Source organism: Melanerpes formicivorus, unplaced genomic scaffold (assembly GCF_026170545.1).
Source record: "Melanerpes formicivorus ecotype bairdi unplaced genomic scaffold, bMelFor1.0.p_v2 SCAF_400, whole genome shotgun sequence".
Classification (NCBI taxonomy): Eukaryota; Metazoa; Chordata; class Aves; order Piciformes; family Picidae; genus Melanerpes; species Melanerpes formicivorus.
In genome coordinates, this window is record NW_027142752.1 from 127,302 (window position 1) to 146,558 (window position 19,257).

Genomic DNA, 19,257 nt, shown 5'->3' on the forward strand with positions numbered 1-19,257 from the left:
TTGTAAAGAACTGGGCAAAAGAGCACGGTATTGAGTGGATATTCCACATTCCCTACTATGCACCAGCTTCAGGGAAGATTGAACGCTACAACGGTTTGTTGAAGACCACTCTTAAAGCCATGGGGGGTGGATCTTTGAAAAACCGGGAAAAACATTTAGCACAAGCAACCTGGCTGGTAAATAGTAGAGGTTCAGTGAACCGAGCTGGACCTGCACATTCAGATTTGCTACGAAAAGTAGAAAGTGATAGAGTTCCTGTTGTTAGAGAAAAGAATCTGTTAGGTAAAACTGTTTGGGTATTTTCACCCTCAGGAGAGGCTAAACCTGTCCGAGGGGTGGTCTCAGCTGAAGGTCCGGGTCACACTTATTGGGTAATGCAAGAGAATGGTGAAATTCAGTGTATTCCACAAAGAAATCTAACTTTAGCTGAAAGAGGTTAATTTCAAACTGTTGTACAGCTACATTGCGTCCAAAGGAAGAATCAACAAGGAATCTACGGTGCACAAACCCTGAGATCCCTGAGAGCCCTGAGTCAACTAAGAGACCCTGAGAATCCCCGTTTCCCTTTTCTTCGCTTCGTCGATGAAGAAATGAACTGTTTTCCATTTTTCTCATTTTCTGATTTTCTTGGACTTTTGAATCATCTACATCTGAGCATAGCCGGAATGGACTATGAACTTTACTCACGAACTGTAAATATCGTTTTGGATTGGATGGACAGTGTGAACAGCCAATGAAATTGTTTAGAAGGGGTGGACTGTGGCCGGTTGACGCTGCCCCCTTAAGAAAGGGAATATGGTGGACGGAAGTTGGTAAACGGAAGGAATAGTCTAAACTAATTTCATTGGAAGAGTGGGAGGAAGCACCTTCTGAACTGGGAGTGAACTGGACATTTCCAGGACTTTTCTATCAGTCTTGCTTCCGCCTTTCCACGGTGCAGCATCTCTCTGTCTCTGTGCTGGGCTTTCTGCCAAGGCCTCGGCCTTGAAGTCCAGATACCAGGCCTGTATTAACTCCTTTCCAATTAACACAAACTGCTTGTAACATTTTTTTTTTCCTCTCTTTTCTCTCTTTCTATCCCACTCTGGGAAGGGGGGGGGAGAGAGGGGAGAGCGGAGGTGGGGAACCCCCTCTCTGCCGAGGGGGGTTACTCTCATTTCTGTGTTAGTCTGTTGTATATCTTTGTATATATTGTAGATATTGTAAATTTGTAAATATTCCCCTGCATACCTTACATTGCTTCGTAAATATAGCTCCACTGCTTTGCTAATTCAGCTTGTGAGTTTTTTTTTCCTTTCCCTTCAATTTTTTTTCCCTTTTACCTTACAAGGGGGAAGGGAGGAGGCTTCTCGGCCTTACCCTTCCAAACCCACCACAATTGTGGACAGAAGGGACACTTTAGGCAAAAAGCATGACTTGGGAGAAGATGACTGTCCTAGAAGCCTGTAAGAAACACTGATTGCCAGATACTTTTGTGTACTTTAGGAACTGCTGCTGTAAGTTGTATGCACCGACATCCAGCAATATGGAGTGGAGAAGAGACAGTGGCATCTGTTACAAGCACCTCGAGTTTTAGGCTCAAAAACATCCATGTAGCTCAAAATTGCTGCTATCACCTCCTATGGAAGTCTCCATGCCTTCAGCGAATCCTACATTTGACCTGGAGGCTGCCTGGAAGGGCAGCTGGTGTGAATTCGGTGGCTTTCTTCCCACCCCCCTTTTCCCCCCCTCTCTTTGTCCCTACGGTGCCTTTGCTAGCCAGCCACCTCCCCCCCCCCCTATTTCTCCCCCCCCTTCTGATAACATCTCTAGTCTATGAAAGTTGTGTTCTGATTTAAAGCAACGATTATTTCATTATTTCATTATTTCTGATTGTGATGTGTTTTAGAGATTTTTTTTTTTTCTGTTTTCAATAGTTGTTTTACCTGTAAGCATAATGAGTAGTAAGTATTTAGTATTTATAAGTATTAAGTAATTAGTGATTGTACTAAGGTATAAGCATTTAGTAATGAGCTCAAACTTTCATTTTTCTGTGAGTTCAAATTTTAACTTTTGGTTCAAGCCTTCTTTTTTTTTTTTTTTTGTGCCATGGCATTTTGAAAGAGCTCTAACTTTTTATTAGTTTCTTTTTAGACATTGATTTGATAATTTAAACATAGTTCTTTCAGTTCTGTAGAGATTTTTGGTGTTAGCATAAGAGTTTGATATAGGGATATTATAGAATGAGATTTTTTTTTTTTGTTTGTATTCAAAATCGTTTTAAGAGAGGGATTATATATTAAAACAAAAAGGATGCATATTTTATAACTAAGGTTTTAGTAATGCCAGCAAAAAATAGCTAACCCATGTCAACACCCGGAAACATCACTTCTGCAACGCAGTACCGCATTCATCTCAACAAACAACAGCACAAGAATCACAAGGATGGGACAAATAGCATTTCACATGAAGCTGAAAATCAGCAGACCTACCTAACACAGGTCACAATGTCTGTTACGATAATCTGAGATCAAAAGCATCAATCGGGAGAATGTACCATAAAGCTATGGGTATTAGGACTGAATATCACAATTGCTTAATTGTTGTGTGGTTAGAGAATATGTTGTCATGGACTTGTATGTTAACTCTCCAGTTTGTATTAATTTTAAACAGTTAGTCTGATTATAACACAAAATACATTTGCATTTTAGGTTATAAAAAACAAGGGAGAATTCAGGTGTTACATCCCCCCCAAAAAAATGGCTAAAGTATACTACATTGTCAAACTTTCATTTTATGTGCGGTTTCAAGCGTGATTTAACAAAGTTTATGGAGGATATAAGAATTCTGGAAGTTTTAGCTAGGAGAAATTTGAAAGAAGAACAAACAACATTAGGCCAAAGATAGTATCTATAGGACTCGGTGCCTTAGCAAAAGCAAAGTATCAAAAGAGCAGCATTGTTAGGATGAGTAAGGATGGATTGTTAGGTTACGGTCAATTTTATACCGGGCAGAACCGTGAATAGTCAAGATGTCACCTTTGACCCGGCAAAGAAGCCTTTTCACTTTTGCTGTTTACATGCAAGATTTTTCTTTACTTATGGAGATGGAGCCTGGCCAGCTTTATCTTTATAGATCAAGGAGAATCTTGCTAACATAAAACAACTTAGGATTTTTGAGCGTCTTAGACAAGAGAAGATGTAACATACCTGTAAAGCATATTGTAAAAGACAGTGGTGAGGATAGGGTTTGCTGTGTTTGTAGATCATTGTGTCTTGATCCTTGTGTATGACGTATTTGGGCCTGATGAAGTCATCTCTGTTGGTAAGAGGAGTGAAGTGTGAAAACTTGAACGAGTAAGATCTAAGTCGTTGACAGATTAAGCAGTTAACAAAGAAGTAAGTTCTTTGAAGTAAGGGAGTAAGTAGGATGAAACTTTGAAAAAAGCAACTGTTCTGTTGGGTTAGGGTGGGGGGGTTGGGGTTAGGGTTGGGGTTAACGGTTAGGGGGTTAGGGTAGGGTTGGGGGGGTTAGGGTTAGGGGGTTAGGGTTAGGTTTAGGGTTAGGGGTTGGGGTTAGGGGGTTAGGGGGTTAGGGTTGGGGGGTTAGGGGCAGGGCTTGGGGTTAGGGCTTGGGGGCGGGGTTAGTACCCGAGGGTTAGGGGTTAGGGGGTTAGGGGGTTGGGGTTAGGACCAGTGCTCCCAGTCCCCCCTCCCCACCCCCCCAGGGGCTCCCAGTCCCCCCCAGTCCCCCTCCCAGCACTCCCAGTCCCCCTGATCCCCCTCCCAGCCCATCCCTGTACCTCCCAGCAGCTCCCAGTGCCTCGAACTGGTGCCGGTGAATGAGGGGGGCGGGGGGCAGGAAGGGGAGGGGCCAGGAGCTAGGGGGCAGGGCCAGGAGCTAGGGGGCGGGGATCCGTGGGGCAGGGTCCCCGTGGGGTGGGGCAGGGGTGCAGCCCCTGGGGTTCTCCCATTGGCTCGCTGGCTGCAGCGGACCCCTGAGGACCCCAGCGAGGGGAGGGGGCAGGGGGGATGGTTTTTGGGGGGGGGGGCGCGGGGGAGGGTCAAAAGGGTTTGAGGGGGTCCGGGAGGGGCTCCTAAGGATTGGGGAGGGGTCCCAGGAGGGTCTGAAGGGGATCCCAGAAGGGCAGAAAAAGGTGGGATGGGAATTGGGGGGAGGGGCTGGGTCTGGGGGGGCTCTGGGGGGTCCGTAAGGGTCTGCAGGGGTCCACCAGACTCCGCGGGGGTCCCCAGGGGTCGCCAAGGGTCTGTGGGGCTCTGCGGGGGTCCTCAGGGGTCTGGAATGGTCCTTAAGAGTCCGTAGCGGTCCGCGGGGGTCTCTTACGGGCCCCTGCAGACCCTTGGGGACCCCCACATATCCCTCCAGACCCTAGGGGACCCCTATGGACCCCCCCAGAACCCTGCGGACAGCCAAGGACCCTTACAGACCCTTGGGGACCCCTCAGGACCCCCACGGTCCTTTAGGGACCCCCAAAAGGGAGAGGGCAGAGGGGGGGAGGTGGGATGGGCGCTGCTCCCGGGGGTGCCGGCGCCGGGGGTCCCAGGGGCGTGAAAGGGGAATTGGGGGGGGGCCCTCTGGAGGGTCCCAAAGGAGCTGGGGAGGGGCTGTGAGGGTTAGGGGTCTCTGGGGTTGAAGGTTTTGGGGTCCTGCAGGATTCGGGGAGGTCTCACTGTGGTTTTCGGCGTCCCTGCAGCCCCGGGACCCCCCTCTCCCCCCGGGCCCCCCCCAGCCACATTGCGAGCGGTTGGCAGCGCAGCTGTGCCGCCGCCCGGTGGCTCAGTGCTGTCCCCGCGCGTCACGGTCGGCACTGCAGATGGGCAGCGGCGAGTGCTGCCTCCAGGAGGCTGAGGGCTGAGCCGCGCCGGGGGGGCTCTGCGCTCCTAGCAGCGATAGCTTCCCCCAGAGGAGCTCTGAGGCCAGCTCCAAGGTTCGGTTTGGGTTCTCCTGGGGGTCTCAGACCCCACTGCTCTGATTTCACAGCTGTGTTTCCTTCCCTGCCTAGGGGACAGGATGCCCTCACTCCTGGAGAGAGAGAGGCACAGCCTGAGAGGCCTGGAGCTGTGTGGGCTGTAGATGCTCTTCACCAGCTGGGAGCCATCCCCCCAGGAGTCTTCCACCAGAGAGCCTTCTGCGGGGTGCCACGATAAGCAGGGTGCAGGTGAAAGGGTCCAGAGCAGGGCAGCAGGGCTGGGCAGGGGGCTGGGGCACAGAGTCCTGTGAGGAGAGGCTGAGGGAGCTGGGGTTGCTTAGCCTGGAGAAGAGGAGGCTCAGGGGAGACCTTCTTGCTCTCTACACCTACCTGAAGGGAGGCCGTAGCCAGGTGGGGGTTGGGCTCTCCTCCCAGGCACCCAGCACCAGAACAAGAGGACACAGCCTCAAGCTGTGCCAGGGGAGGTTTAGGCTGGAGGTTAGGAGGAAGTTCTTCCCAGCAAGAGAGGTTGGCCCTGGGGATGCGCTGCCCGGGGGGGTGTGGTGGAGTCTCCCTCCCTGGAGATGTCCAGGAGGGGCCTGGGTGGGGCCCTTGGTGCCATGGTCGAGTTGATCAGATGGGGCTGGGTGGGAGGTTGGACTCGAGGATCTCTGAGGCCTTTTCCAACCTGGTTAATTCTCTTCCCATCCTATTTCATCTTCCCCTGGGTGGCAGGTTGGACCTGACGCTCCCCGAGGCCCATCCCAGCCTGGTTCGTGCTGCTTCTGCGTGTTCAGGACGGGGATTCCGTGCTCAGTCTCTCTGCTCAGGGATTCCTCCTCTCCAGAGGTGTGAGAGAGGCTTCCCAGCCAGCCTGAACTATTTCCCCCTCTGCATTTGCTTCCCTGAACAGAAGCACAGGGGGGGAGATGCAGTCCTGTCCTGGCTGTTCTCGCCGGCATTGTGCTTCTCCCTGCCCACCCTGCCCCTTTCTGGGGGCTGCCTGCTCAGAGCTGACGGGTGAGGGGAAGCAGTTCCAGATCTGCCTCACGGCTGTTCCCTCCTTCCCTTCTTTCTGGAGGGAGGCAGTGAGGGGGAAGAGAGGCTCTGCAAATGAGGCAGAGCAGCAGAGGACTATGGAGGGAGGAGAACAGACTCCAGGGGCCTCCAGGTCAGAGCCGTGCAGTTAGCATCACAGCTCCTGCTCCATCACCACCACCACCACTTCTGCCCCCAGCCCAGCGCCAGGGGCAAGGCCCTCACCAGCCAAGACACCACCCAGAGTAGCTCAGCCCCAGCAGGGAACCCCAGCCAGCACCCCTGGATGGGATTGGGGCGGTCATCAGCCCTGGCCCTGACAGCCAGGGGGCCGCCAGGACCCCAACCTTCTGTCACCATCACCCAGCATGCACCAGAGACACTCACCAGGGATGAGAGAAGGATCCTCAGCCCAGGCAGTCTCATCCTAAGGGGGCTGCTCTTCCTAGGGGAGGGGATTAAATAGGAGAGTGGGTGGGAGGGGCCAGGTGGCCACACCTGGGGTGGGAGGACACTCCAGCTGAGCCCAGGTGCCGATGGTTTGAGGGGATGAAGAGGGGAAGTGGGGCAGGTGAGGGACTTCAAGGGTGTCAGGGAGTGACAGGGCTGGGGGGCATGGAACAAAACCCAGAAGGGGGGAGGTTCCGATTGGATGCCAGGAGGAAGCTCTTCCCCATCAGGGTGGTGAAGCTCTGGCACAGGTTGCCCAGGGAGGTGGTGGTAGCCTCATCGCTGGGCGATTTGGAGGCCAGGCTGGAGGTGGCTCTGGGCAGCCCGATCCAGGGTGAGGCATCCCTGCCCATGGCAGGGGGGTTGGAACTGGCCGATCCCTGAGGCCCCCTCCCCTCCCCTCCCTTCCCCTCTTCTCCTCTCCCTTCCCCTTTCCTTCTCAGCGCCCAGGCCTGGACGCCTGGCAGGCTGCTGAGCAGCCCTGATGCCTGCAAGCCACCGTCCGCTCCGGGGGGAAAGAGACGCTCTCGCTCTCCCTGGCCAAGGCTGGTTCTCTTTCTGGCTCACCCAAGGACTCCACATGTCAGGTGATGAGGTGAGATGGATCTGAGACACGTCGTGGAGCCACTTGTGTAAGCATCTTGAGTCTTGCCGAGAGGTTGTTGCTTGTTCCTGCAGAGAAAGGAGTGCTGGGTGTGTTGCGGTGCATCTTCCATCAAGCTGTGCTCTACAGTCTCTCTGGGACCGAGCGCCGGCTCTGTGCAGTGCCTCCGGGGGAGGGGTGAAGGGCACTGGGAGCGTAGGAAAGCAGAAAGGGTCCCAGGAGGGTTTCAGGACAAGGGAGAACAACAGGCTGCTGATACTGGAAGGATGGCCTGGTGATAAAGAAGAGCGGACTGCAGTACACAGCCTGAAGCGTGAGGCAGGGGGACGCTTGCCTCCCTGCTGGAGAAGATCAACCTGATACGGGATGAAGATAACGATGGAGCAAACTCAGAGAGCAGCAGTGGTGCAGGACTGCCAGGGAAGTGCTCGGGCTGCTGGATTTCCCCTCTGTAAACTGCCTGTTCTGTACCAATAAATGATTCCTGCTGCACCAGTAAATGATTCCTGCTGCACCAGTAAGTGATTCCTGCTGCAGCAATAAATGATTCCTGCTGCACCAATAAATGATTCCTGCTGCACCAGTAAGTGATTCCTGCTGCACCAATAAATGATACCTGCTGCACCAATAAATGATTCTTGCTGCACCAATAAATGATTCCTGCTGCACCAATAAATGATTCCTGCTGCACTAGTAAGTGATTCCTGCTGCACCAATAAATGATTCCTGCTGCACCAGTAAATGATTCCTGCTGCACCAATAAATGATTCTTGCTGCACCAGTGATTCCTGCTGCACCAATAAATGATTCCTGCTGCACCAGTAAGTGATTCCTGCTGCACCAGTAAGTGATTCCTGCTGCACCAATAAATAATTCTTGCTGCACCAGTAAGTGATTCCTGCTGCACCAGTAAGTGATTCCTGCTGCACCAGTAAGTGATTCCTGCTGCACCAATAAATGATTCCTGCTGCACCAATAAGTGATTCCTGCTGCACCAATAAATGATTCCTGCTGCACCAGTAAGTGATTCCTGCTGCACCAATGAATGATTCCTGCTGCACCAATAAATGATTCCTGCTGCACCAGTAAGTGATTCCTGCTGCACCAGTAAGTGATTCCTGCTGCACCAATAAGTGATTCCTGCTGCACCAATAAGTGATTCCTGCTGCACCAATAAGTGATTTCTGCTGCACCAGTAAATGATTCCTGCTGCACCAGTAAATGATTCCTGCTGCACCAGTAAATGATTCCTGCTGCACCAGTAAGTGATTCCTGCTGCACCAGTAAGTGATTCCTGCTGCACCAGGGGGGTCCCTGCATGCATTCCCACACGGGAGTCTCCTGTGCCTAGCAGGAGAAAACTCTGCTCTCTTTCTGCTCCATGTCAGTCTAGGAAGTAGCTTTCGGGGTAGCCTGTGGGGCGCCAGAGCACCGCAGCAGGCCACATGGCTTCAGGAGGATCCAAGGGCGGCTGCGTCTGAGGCGCAAAGGCAGCAGCGAGGAACCTGCCTGCGGCCTCCGATGGAGGCCTCGGGCGGAGCATCGCTGCCCAGGGGTCCAACCCAAACTGGGTGTGAGAGACATCGACCTCTGGCACATTCCCCACCGTGGGGCAGCCACCAGCCGGCAGCACGGGGGCTGGAGTAGCTGCAGCTGTTTGTGGGGGACCCTTCCCTGACCCCCTTCATTGCTGCAGCAGAGCTCCCCTTCGGGGGGAGAGGGGATGTGTACACATCTGACTAGGAAAGGACCGAGCTGCTGGCCGGGCAGTTTGCTTCACATTCTGCCTTTTGGGGGGAGAATCAAAGGGAGCGGGGGGATTCTGGGCGGACATGGGGCAGGGGGATGCTGCAGCAGAGGAGCAGGTGAGGGCTGGGGGCACCCCCCTAAACCGCTGACAAGTCTCAGAGGGGACCACGGAATATTTCACAGCGTCAGTGCCGTGAGAGGCAATGCAGAGCAGACCCTCTCCAGCTGGAGAGGGAGGAGTTGGAGCGACTGCTGTGTCACAAAGCTTTGGAAACGAGCCCCCGTCTCCCCTCTCTGTTTTAAAGGCTGTGAGAATCGTAATGAAGTCACACAGGGGCTTGAGCTATAAGCACAGCCTGCGGCCGTACCCATCATAAACAGAGGCTTTTACCTGCGCGCGGTGTAGGGTTTCGATTTAAATGCCAAAACATCCCGAACGGGGCCGGGCCGAGCTGCTGCCCACGCCCACGGCAGCGCTCAGGGCCGCCCCCGCGTGCGTCACAGGCGGCACCGCCGCCGTGCCGCGGCGCGTGCCGCCCCGAGGGCGCTCAGCGCTGCAGCGAACCGCGCTGAACGCTTGAAATGCTGGAAAGTTGTTAGGGGGAGAAGGGAAAAGGGAGAGAGAGCCTGACTCGAGCGCTGACATGGGTACAACTCCTGCGCCGCAGCGAGGCTCCGGTCCCGCCAGGGCGATAGCGTCGCGATCGTTGCCATGGGTTCAGCGCATGCGTCGCAGCGATGGTTGTTCGCGCGCTCGGGGCTGGCGGCTTTAAAACGGCGCTCACTGGCCCGCCGGGGCTATCGCGTTCCTGCTCGCTCTGTGCTAGGTGAGTGCCTGTCTCCACAGCTCTCCGGGGTTTTCCTCTGGCAGCTGCAGGACCGCGCTCTAGCTTTGCTTGCAGGGAGGTTCCCGGAGCCGAGCCGGGACCGTTTGGGAGCCGGGGCCGGCGGGCCGCGGCGGGCGGGCCGCGGCGGGCGGGCCGCGGCGGGCGGGCCGCGGCGGGCGGGCCGCGGCGGGCGGGCCGCGGCGGGCGGGCCGCGGCGGGCGGGCCGCGGCGGGCGGGCCGCGGCGGGCGGGCCGCGGCGGGCGGGCCGCGGCGGGCGGGCCGCGGCGGGCGGGCCGCGGCGGGCGGGCCGCGGCGGGCGGGCCGCGGCGGGCGGGCCGGCCGGGGCGAGCAGCAGTCAGGAAGAGTCAGGAGGGGTCTTCTCCCGGTAACAGTAAGTGCTCTTCTAGCGTGGCACCTGTCGTCTTTGTTCCTCCCCGTAACTCCAAATTCCCTTCCTAGTGCTCCCACTGCCTTTCCAAGTCTCCCAGTAACTCCCCCACAGCTCTGCGAGTTAAATGAATGCCAGAGGAAAATGAGATGCCTGTGCAGTGTTTTTCTAGGGTGCAGGGAAACCTACTCACAGCTTTACAACATGAGTAACTGAGAGCTAAGCTTTGCTTTTTGCTCCACTCCTTACCGATTGACTCTTTGCTTTCTACTTGGTCGACCAAGCAAGGCTGACGTCACTTCACAGTTACTACCCCGTTGGTGCCTGCCTGCGAGTGCCAGGACCCTTCCCAGAACCACAGGACAGAAGGAGGGTTTGTCTCTCTCGCGGTGCCCTGAGCAGGAGTCGTACCAACACAGGCTCAGAAAGCTGAAACCATCGAAAGATTTAATTAGAGAGCAACAGGCATTAGAGGTTGGTTGATGGCCAGGGAGAAATGCACTGACTGCAAGGCGATCGGGGCGTAGTAAATCCTGGGGAACGGGGAACACGCTCGGAGACGCAGAGCCGCGCAACAGCTCTCACAGAGAGGCGCAGCAAAAACTCAGCTGCGTCCCGAAGGCGCAAACCCTACCAAGAAGGGCGTCCGTGGGTCGGGGCTATCAGAAGCAGGGCAGCCCCTCAGCTGTCTCTGTCTTTCTTACCGCGATGCCACGTGGGGGTGGGCGATTGTGGGGGGTTACAGACCATTGCAAAAACAGGGTGGAGGGCTTGCCAGTGCCAGGCAAACCAACCCCAGGGGCGGCCTCTGCCAAGAGGCCTGGTCACACCTAGCGGAGCATGTTGGAAACTGGGGACATTCAGCATATCCCACAGCAGAACGTGGCTCCGGCTGAGAGAGGATGAACTCAGAGGGGGCAACACACATCAATGCATTATAGTCACTGTGCGAATAGTTAGAAGTCTAACCTCTTTCCCTCCTGGCTTAACACCAGCCTGGCGTCCAGGACTCAACATACGCACTGCACAGCAACCCACAGAGCTCCTGGGTCATCCCACCTGTACTTGTTCCTGCTGTCCCTGCAGCAATGGACTGTTCCTGATTTTTTTTCTCTTTTCCTTTCAAAGTCAGACTGATTCCTGATTCTTCTCCACATCCCTGCCCAGTTCCAGCACCAGAGAGACTGCCCTGAGAGAGAACGAGCTGGGATAACCAGGGACTCGCCTCGAGGAGTCGAATACCACGTGCCAAGAGCGGACGACAGGGCTGTGACAGGGGAGTGGGAGGGGAACGGAGGGTGGCTTGTGGCGGGTGAACGCCCATTCTGAAGACAGGGTGGAGGGCTTGCGAGTGTTCTACTAAACTCTCTGCTTCCCAGCTGACTCCAAATTATTTCTTGCTGGATTTGGTCCTTTCCTTTTTTTTTTTCTCCCCTCTGTTGGGAGGGAGGAGGGGGGGAGCAGGGGAGAGATTCTCAGCCTCGACACCATCCAAGCTCTGAGCTCCCAGGTAAGGCTTAAATCGCTGCAGCGACGACGCAGCCGAGGAGCGGGCGAGCGAGGGGCGTGGGCAGCCTCTCCCAAACGCTGCCGGCGGACCGCTTGCCCGAACGTTCCCGGAGGGGACGGAAACCCATGACAAAACGTAAGTATTAGCGTGAGGTATTGTAGCGGAGGAAAAGCCATGCTGTTCCTCCAGAGGTTGCAGAGCAGTAGTAACGTGTACGCCAAAAGGTTTCCAATGGCCCTGAGCCGCAAATTAAAACCGCACAACACACACAAAGGAGACCCCACTGGTTTTATATTCAGTTGTTTAATTTGAATGGAAAGGCCTCTGAAGAGAGGCCAGCTGAGTCGCTTCCCACGCACCCGGAGGAGATGCCCCCCCTGACCGGTCAGTGCCCCCCCCCCCACTTCAGGGGGTTTGTGGGCATCTATGGTGGGTGTGGGGGTTATCAAAGAGGAATTCAGGGACATGTGGGAGCCAATGGAGGGTCACCTGGGGGCACTTCAGTTGGATGGTTAGGGTTAGTTGGGGTGGGGGGGAGTGGGGGCTGGCTTGCTGGCAGCCTCTGGTGTGTGTGTGGGGGGTTGGCCAGCTTGGCAGCGGCGGCCTCTGTTATTGGGCGGGGGGGGTGGCTGGCTTGGCAGCGGCAGCAGCGTCTGTTGTTGGTCGGGGGGTTGGCTGGCTTGGCAGCGGCAGCTTCTGTTGGGTGGGGGGCAGGATGTGTGGCTGGCTTGGCCACAGCTTTTGTTGTTGGGTGGGGGGTGTTGGCTGGTTTGGTGGCAGCCCATGTTTTTGGGTGTGTGTGGGGGGGTGGCTGGCTTTTTGGCGGCAGCTTCTGTTATTGGGTGGGGCGTGTGGGGGGGGGGGCTTGGCCTGGCGGTGGCCTCTGTTATTGGTTGGGGGGGGTGGGATGCGTGGCTGGTTTGGCGGCGGTCTCTGTTATTGGGTGGGGATTGGGGGGGGTCGCTGGCTTGGCGGCGTCACCCTCCGTTTTTTGGGGGGGTTGGGGGGGTGGCTGGCTGCAGCAGCTTCTGTTGCTGGGGGGTGTGGGGGGATTCGCTGGTGCGGCGGCGGCCTCTGTTTTTTGGGGGGCTTTGGGGGCACCTGGCTTGGAGGCGGCAGCTTCTCTTGCTGGGGTGGGGGGGTTGACTGGCTTGGCGGCAGCGGCTTATGTGGTTGGTTGGGGAGGGTGGCTGGCTTTTTGGCGGCGGTCTCTGGTGGTGGTGGGTGGGGGGGTGGCTGGCTTGGCGGTGGCAGTGTCTGTTGTTGGTTGGGGGGTTGGCTGGCATGGCAGTGGCGGCCTCTGTTGGGTGGGGGGTGGGATGTGTGGCTGCCTTGGCAGCGGCCTCTGTTGTGTGTGGGGGGTAGGGGTGGTGGCTGGTTTGGCGGCAGCCCATGTTTTTGGGTGTGGGGGTGTGGCTGGCTTTTTGGCGGTGGCCTCTGTTATTGGGTGGGGGTAGGTTTGGTGGCAGCGCCCTCTGGTTTTTGGGGGGGGTTAGGGGGTGGCCGGCTTGGTGGCGGCAGCTTCTGTTGCAGGGCTGGGGGGTGGCTGGCTTGGCAGCGGCGGCCTCTGTTGTGACTGGGGTGGGTGGGATGTGTGGCTGGCTTGTCAGCGGCCTCTGTTTCTTGGGGGGTGTGGGGGGTGGCCAGCTTGGCGATGGCAGCCTCTGTTGCTGGGGTGGGATGAGTCGCTGGCTTGGTGGCAGCTTCTGTTGCTGGGGGGCATGGGGTGGTTGCTTGTCTTGGCGGTGGCCTATGTGGCTGGGTGGGGGGGCTGTGGCTGGCTTGGTGGCGGCGGCCTCTGCTGTGACTGGGGTGGGTGGAATGCGTGGCTGGTTTGGTGGCGGCCTCTGTTATTGGGTGGGGGTTGGGGGGGTGGCTGGCATGGTGGTGGCGCCCTCTGTGGTTTGGGGGGGTTGGGGGGTGGCTGGCGCGGCGGCGGCAGCTTCTGTTGCTGGGGGGCATGAGGGGATTTGCTGGCTTGGCGGGTAGCGTCCTCTGTGGTTGGGGGGGGTGGCTGGCTTTTTGGCGGCGGCCTCTGTTGGTTGTGGGTGGGTAGGGGGGTGGCTGGCTTTTTGGCAGTGGCCTCTGTTACTGGGTGGGCCGTGGGGGGGGGCTGGCTTGGCTTGGCGGCAGCCCCTGTTATTGGGTGGGGGAGTGGGGGGGTGTCTGTCTTGGCGGCGGTGGGCTATGTGGTTGGGTGGGGGGGCTGTGGCTGACTTGGTGGCGGCGGCCTCTGTTTTTTGGGGTGCTTGGGGGGTGCCTGGCTTGGCAGCGGCAGCTTCTGTTGCTGGGGTGGGGGGGTTGGCTGGCTTGGTGGCAGCTTCTGTTGCTGGGGGGCATGAGGGGATTTGCTGGCTTGGCGGCAGCGTCCTCTGTGGTTGGGGGGGGGTGGCTGGCTTTTTGGCAGCAGCCTCTGTTGGCGTTGGGTGGGTGGGGGGGTGGCTGGCTTTGCAGCGACGGCCTCTGTTATGGGGTGGTGGGCCGACTGCCTTGGCGGCGGCAGCGTCTGTTGTTGGTTGGGGGTTTGGCTGGCTTTTTGGCGGCGGCCTCTGTTACTGGGTGGGCCGGGGGGGGGGGGGGGCTGTCTTGGCTTGGCGGCGGCCCCTGTTATTGGATGGGGGAGTGGGGGGTGGCTGGCTTGGCGGTGGTGGCCTCTGTTATTGGGTGGGAGGGGTGGGATGCATGGCTGGTTTGGCGGCAGCCTCTGTTATTGGGTGGGGGAGTGGGGGGGTGGCTGTCTTGGTGGCGGCAGCCTATGTGGTTGGGGGGGGTGGCTGGCTTTTTGGCGGCGGCCTGTGTTGGGTGGGTGGGGGGGGTGGCTGGCTTGGCAGCAGCGGCCTCTGTTATGGGGTGGTGGGCTGGCTGCCTTGGCGGCAGCAGCGTTTGTTGGTTGGGGGTTTGGCTGGCTTGGCAGCGGCGGCCTCTGTTGGGCGGGGGGTGGGATGCGTGGCTGCCTTGGCAGCGGCCTCTGTTGTTGGGTGGGGGGTAGGGGTGGTGGATGATTTGGCGGCAGCCCATGTTTTTGGGTGTGTGGGGGGGTGGCTGGCTTTTTGGCGGTGGCCTCTGTTACTGGGTGGGCCGTTGGGGGGGGGCTGGCTTGGCTTGGCGGCGGTGGCCTCTGTGGTTGCTGGGGGGGGGCTGGCTTGGCGGCGGTGGCCTGTGTTGGGAGGGGGGGGGGACTGGCTTGGTGGCGGCGGCCTCTGTTGTGACTGGGGTGGGGGGGATGCGTGGCTGGTTTGGCGGTGGCCTCTGTTATTGGGTGTGGGTTGGGGGGGGCAGGCTTGGTGGCAGCGCCCTCTGGTTTTTGGGGGGGTTAGTGAGTGGCCGGCTTGGCGGCGGCAGCTTCTGTTGCTGGGGGGTGTGGGGCAATTTGCTGGCTTAGTGTGGCGGCCTCTGTTTTTTGGGGGGGTTAGGGGATGGCTGGCTTGGTGGCAGCAGCTTCTGTTGCGGGGCTGGGGGGTGGCTGGCTTGGCAGCGGCGGCCTCTGTTGTGACTGGGGTGGGTGGGATGCGTGGCTGGCTTGTCACCGGCCTCTGTTTCTTGGGGGGGGTGGGGGGTGGCCAGCTTGGCGACGGCAGCTTCTGTTGCTGGGGGGCATGGGGTGGTTGCTTGTCTTGGCGGCAGCCTATGTGGCTGGGTGGGGGGGCTGTGGCTGGCTTGGTGGCGGCGGCCTCTGTTGTGACTGGGGTGGGTGGGATGCGTGGCTGGTTTGGTGGCGGGCTCTGTTATTGGGTGGGGGTTGGGGGGGTGGCTAGCGTGGGTGGCGGCGCCCTCTGTGGTTTGGGGGGGTTGAGGGGTGGCTGGTGTGGCAGCGGCAGCTTCTGTTGCTGGGGTGGGGGGGGTTGGCTGGCTTGGCGGCAGCGGCCTATGTGGTTGGTTGGGGGGGTGGCTGGCTTTTTGGCGGCGGCCTCTGTTGGTTGTGGGTGGGTAGGGGGGTGGCTGGCTTTTTGGCAGTGGCCTCTGTTACTGGGTGGGCCGTGGGGGGGGGCTGGCTTGGCTTGGCGGCGGCCCCTGTTATTGGGTGGGGGAGTGGGGGGGTGTCTGTCTTGGCGGCGGTGGGCTATGTGGTTGGGTGGGGGGGCTGTGGCTGACTTGGTGGCGGCGGCCTCTGTTTTTTGGGGTGCTTGGGGGGTGCCTGGCTTGGCAGCGGCAGCTTCTGTTGCTGGGGTGGGGGGGTTGGCTGGCTTGGCGGCAGCTTCTGTTGCTGGGGGGCATGAGGGGATTTGCTGGCTTGGCGGCAGCGTCCTCTGTGGTTGGGGGGGGTGGCTGGCTTTTTGGCAGCAGCCTCTGTTGGCGTTGGGTGGGTGGGGGGGTGGCTGGCTTTGCAGCGACGGCCTCTGTTATGGGGTGGTGGGCCGACTGCCTTGGCGGCGGCAGCGTCTGTTGTTGGTTGGGGGTTTGGCTGGCTTTTTGGCGGCGGCCTCTGTTACTGGGTGGGCCGGGGGGGGGGGGGGGGGGCTGTCTTGGCTTGGCGGCGGCCCCTGTTATTGGATGGGGGAGTGGGGGGTGGCTGGCTTGGCGGTGGTGGCCTCTGTTATTGGGTGGGAGGGGTGGGATGCATGGCTGGTTTGGCGGCAGCCTCTGTTATTGGGTGGGGGAGTGGGGGGGGTGGCTGTCTTGGTGGCGGCAGCCTATGTGGTTGGGGGGGGTGGCTGGCTTTTTGGCGGCGGCCTGTGTTGGGTGGGTGGGGGGGTGGCTGGCTTGGCAGCAGCGGCCTCTGTTATGGGGTGGTGGGCTGGCTGCCTTGGCGGCAGCAGCGTTTGTTGGTTGGGGGTTTGGCTGGCTTGGCAGCGGCGGCCTCTGTTGGGCGGGGGGTGGGATGCGTGGCTGCCTTGGCAGCGGCCTCTGTTGTTGGGTGGGGGGTAGGGGTGGTGGATGATTTGGCGGCAGCCCATGTTTTTGGGTGTGTGGGGGGGTGGCTGGCTTTTTGGCGGTGGCCTCTGTTACTGGGTGGGCCGTTGGGGGGGGGCTGGCTTGGCTTGGCGGCGGTGGCCTCTGTGGTTGCTGGGGGGGGGCTGGCTTGGCGGCGGTGGCCTGTGTTGGGTGGGGGGGGGGACTGGCTTGGTGGCGGCGGCCTCTGTTGTGACTGGGGTGGGTGGGATGCGTGGCTGGTTTGGCGGTGGCCTCTGTTATTGGGTGGGGGTTGGGGGTGGCTGGCTTGGTGGCGGCGCCCTCTGTGGTTTGGGGGGGTTGGGGGGTGGCCGGCTTGGCGGCAGCAGCTTCTGTTGCTGGGGTGTGGGGTTTGGCTGGCTTGGCGGCAGCTTCTGTTGCTGGGGGGGGGGTGGGGGGGTTGCTTGTCTTGCCAGCGGCCCATGTGTTTGGGTGGGTGGGGGGGCTGGCTTGGCGGTGGCCTCAGTTTGAGGGGCGTGGCTTGGTGGCGGTGGCCTCAGTTGGATCCAACTGAAAGGTCCTTTTGGAGCCCCTCCAGAGCCTCCCCATATCCCTCTCTGTGTGCCCGAATTCCCCTTTGATACCACCAGATCCACCTTAGATGCCAGCAGGCCCCTTAAGAGCGGGGGCAGCACTGACCAGGTAGGGGATTCTCACCCCTGTGTGTGGGGGGAGGCTTCGCTGGGCTCTCCTCAGAGGTTACTTCCATTCAAATTACAGAGACCAAAACCCAAAGAAACCTCAGGACAAAGAATAAAGGCAAAAGAAACAAAGGATTCCCCCCCCTCCCCCACGCACTGAGGAGGGTTCCCCGTCTTTAATTCCTTGAGACCCATTTCGTAGTTCTGTTTTCAAACTGCTTTGCTCTGCTTGCAATCGGCTTCTACCTGCTAGCAGCCTTTGCGTGTAACGGAAGAGACGCAGCGGGGGTGAGTTCAGAGCCTTGTTACCTGGCACTTAGTGCCAGTCCTGACTACCTATATGAACAGGAGAGATTGGCAGTCTTAGGGCGAGTCGGCTCAGCTCTCTGTGAAGCCGGAGGATTTCCTTCCCCCGAACAGACGGCGGCTCCGCCCGGCCGGGCTGCCTCTCACCAGGCGCGCCGGGGCTCGGCTCCCCCAGGCGCCAGCCGGCTCCGCCGAGGTCTGCTCTCAGCTCGTCTTCCTTTAGCTTCCGTGGGTTCCCTTCGTCCGGCTGAGCTCCGCACCAGGTTAGTGCCAGCCTCTGTCGCTGTCCGCGGTTCCCGTGTAGGTGCTCCGAAGGTTCGATACGCCTGAATGTTCTAGGAGGGGATTAAAAGCCCTAAGACTTCACATAAGTCGCTGGTAAGAAAAGGAGGAAAACTATCTGCAGAAACCAGGAAAACGTGCAGCAGACTTCTGGGAAATAGTCCAACCTCCTCTTTCACAGAAGTAAGGTGAGTTTGTGAAACCGCTCGGCTCCGAGACCTTTAGGAGAGATCCCACAGCCGTCCAGGGCTGTAGCGAGCCCTATAGAACTCCGGCAGTTACCCGAGCCGTGGCGTTCGTCTTTTCCCCCAGATCGGTTTCCGAGGACCGCGGCGGGACCCCTCTCCGTCGGGCCGCGGGGCCCGCCGAGGCGCAGGACCTCTCCGGGCGCCCCCTTAGAGGCTTCTCAGGCAGAGCTCTTTTAAATCAGTCAGATCACCCCAGGAAGAGACAAGAGCCTTCAGGCAGGAAAAGGACTGCTGGCAAGGGAAAGGGGTAACGTGTAAGCCCTAAGGGGGCGTCCCACAAGGGAGAAAGGCAAATCGCTGCCACAGGTAAGAGCCCTCGGGGTGGAACCAGGGGGTTCCACTAAGCATTCCAATGGGGGAGACTGCAAAGGTTTTCATATAGCAATTGACCCTATTCTTTACTATCCATGTAAACAGGAAAGTTTCAGTTTTAGGGTGAGTCGGCATAGCGCTTTCAGCAAAGGAAAAGATTTTTCCTCACCTCAGCCGGCGGCAACTCAAACTCCCCGCGGCAGCTCACCCGCGGGGCCCCCCGAGACGAGGAGAGGCGAACCGAGGCGAACGGAACCGGACGGAACCGGCGCGGGGCTCCCCGAGACGAGGCGGAAGGAACCGGCACGTTGGGGGCTTGGCGGGGCTCAGCTCCTCGCTCAGATTCTTCCCGGTTTCCTCGGGCTCCCTTCCAGGTAAGCGCCAGCCTCTGCCGCTCTCGGGGGTTCTTACGTAGCAGCTCATTTGAAACGCTTGCACGTTCTCGGAGGGGATTAAAATCCCTAAGAGGCCAGCTAACCCTGACACCCCTCTCTTGCAACTTCATAGCTCTGCTGTTTAACTAGGCGCAGCAGTCTGGTATTAATTTGTCTGAAAAGAGGCTTTGAAATGCGCTGCATGGGGTTCTGAAAGACGTAAACTTACAGTGCGTATCTCTAGTACACAACAGCTCACGGATTTTCCTTTGCGTTGTAGGGTTTTTGAACACTCACCGGTTTCGGCGTCGGGTTGGTTTTTCTCGGAACGGAAAACCTGCCGAGCGGAGGCCGGCGGCGCGCTTCCCACGCGCGGCGGCAAGAGACGCCCCCCCGACCGCTCAGCGTAAGTCCGCCGCTTTCAATCGATTCCCCTTTGGTAGGTACGTTGCCAAAATTGGCTTTGCTCTACGCGCAAATCGCTTTTCCGTTCCGGCATCACTTGCATCTCAGAGAGGAGATCCGGTGGGGGGGGTAACTTCAGAGCCTCTTTACCGTCGCAATGAATACCATTCCTGAATATCTCTATAGAGAGGAGAGGATTGTAGTTGGATTTATAGTCTCGGGGCGAGTCGCCTCGGCGCTCTCAGGCAAACGAGAGGGTTTTCTTCCCCTAAAAGGGCGGCTCGGCTCGGCGCGGCGGCTCGGCTCGGCTCGGCGCGGCGGCTC

At 58.4% G+C, this 19,257-nt stretch overlaps 2 long non-coding RNA genes across 4 annotated transcripts; both read left to right on the forward strand.

The window, feature by feature from the left end:
- The first annotated feature begins 9,561 nt into the window (after positions 1-9,561).
- LOC137459713 (uncharacterized) lies at positions 9,562-11,997 on the forward strand. Of its 2 annotated transcripts, none has more exons than XR_010992468.1 (3): positions 9,562-9,577; positions 10,254-10,439; positions 11,094-11,997. It is a non-coding gene; the product is annotated as an uncharacterized lncRNA (long non-coding RNA). The 2 variants fall into 2 exon arrangements; XR_010992469.1 differs by lacking the exon at positions 9,562-9,577 and adding an exon at positions 9,936-9,968.
- A 5,173-nt stretch (positions 11,998-17,170) lies between these two features.
- On the forward strand, positions 17,171-18,928 carry LOC137459714 (uncharacterized). Of its 2 annotated transcripts, XR_010992471.1 has the most exons (5): positions 17,171-17,575; positions 17,652-17,782; positions 17,907-18,148; positions 18,260-18,528; positions 18,809-18,928. It is a non-coding gene; the product is annotated as an uncharacterized lncRNA (long non-coding RNA). The 2 variants fall into 2 exon arrangements; XR_010992470.1 differs by having other exon boundaries at positions 17,171-17,782.
- Positions 18,929-19,257: the final 329 nt, after the last annotated feature.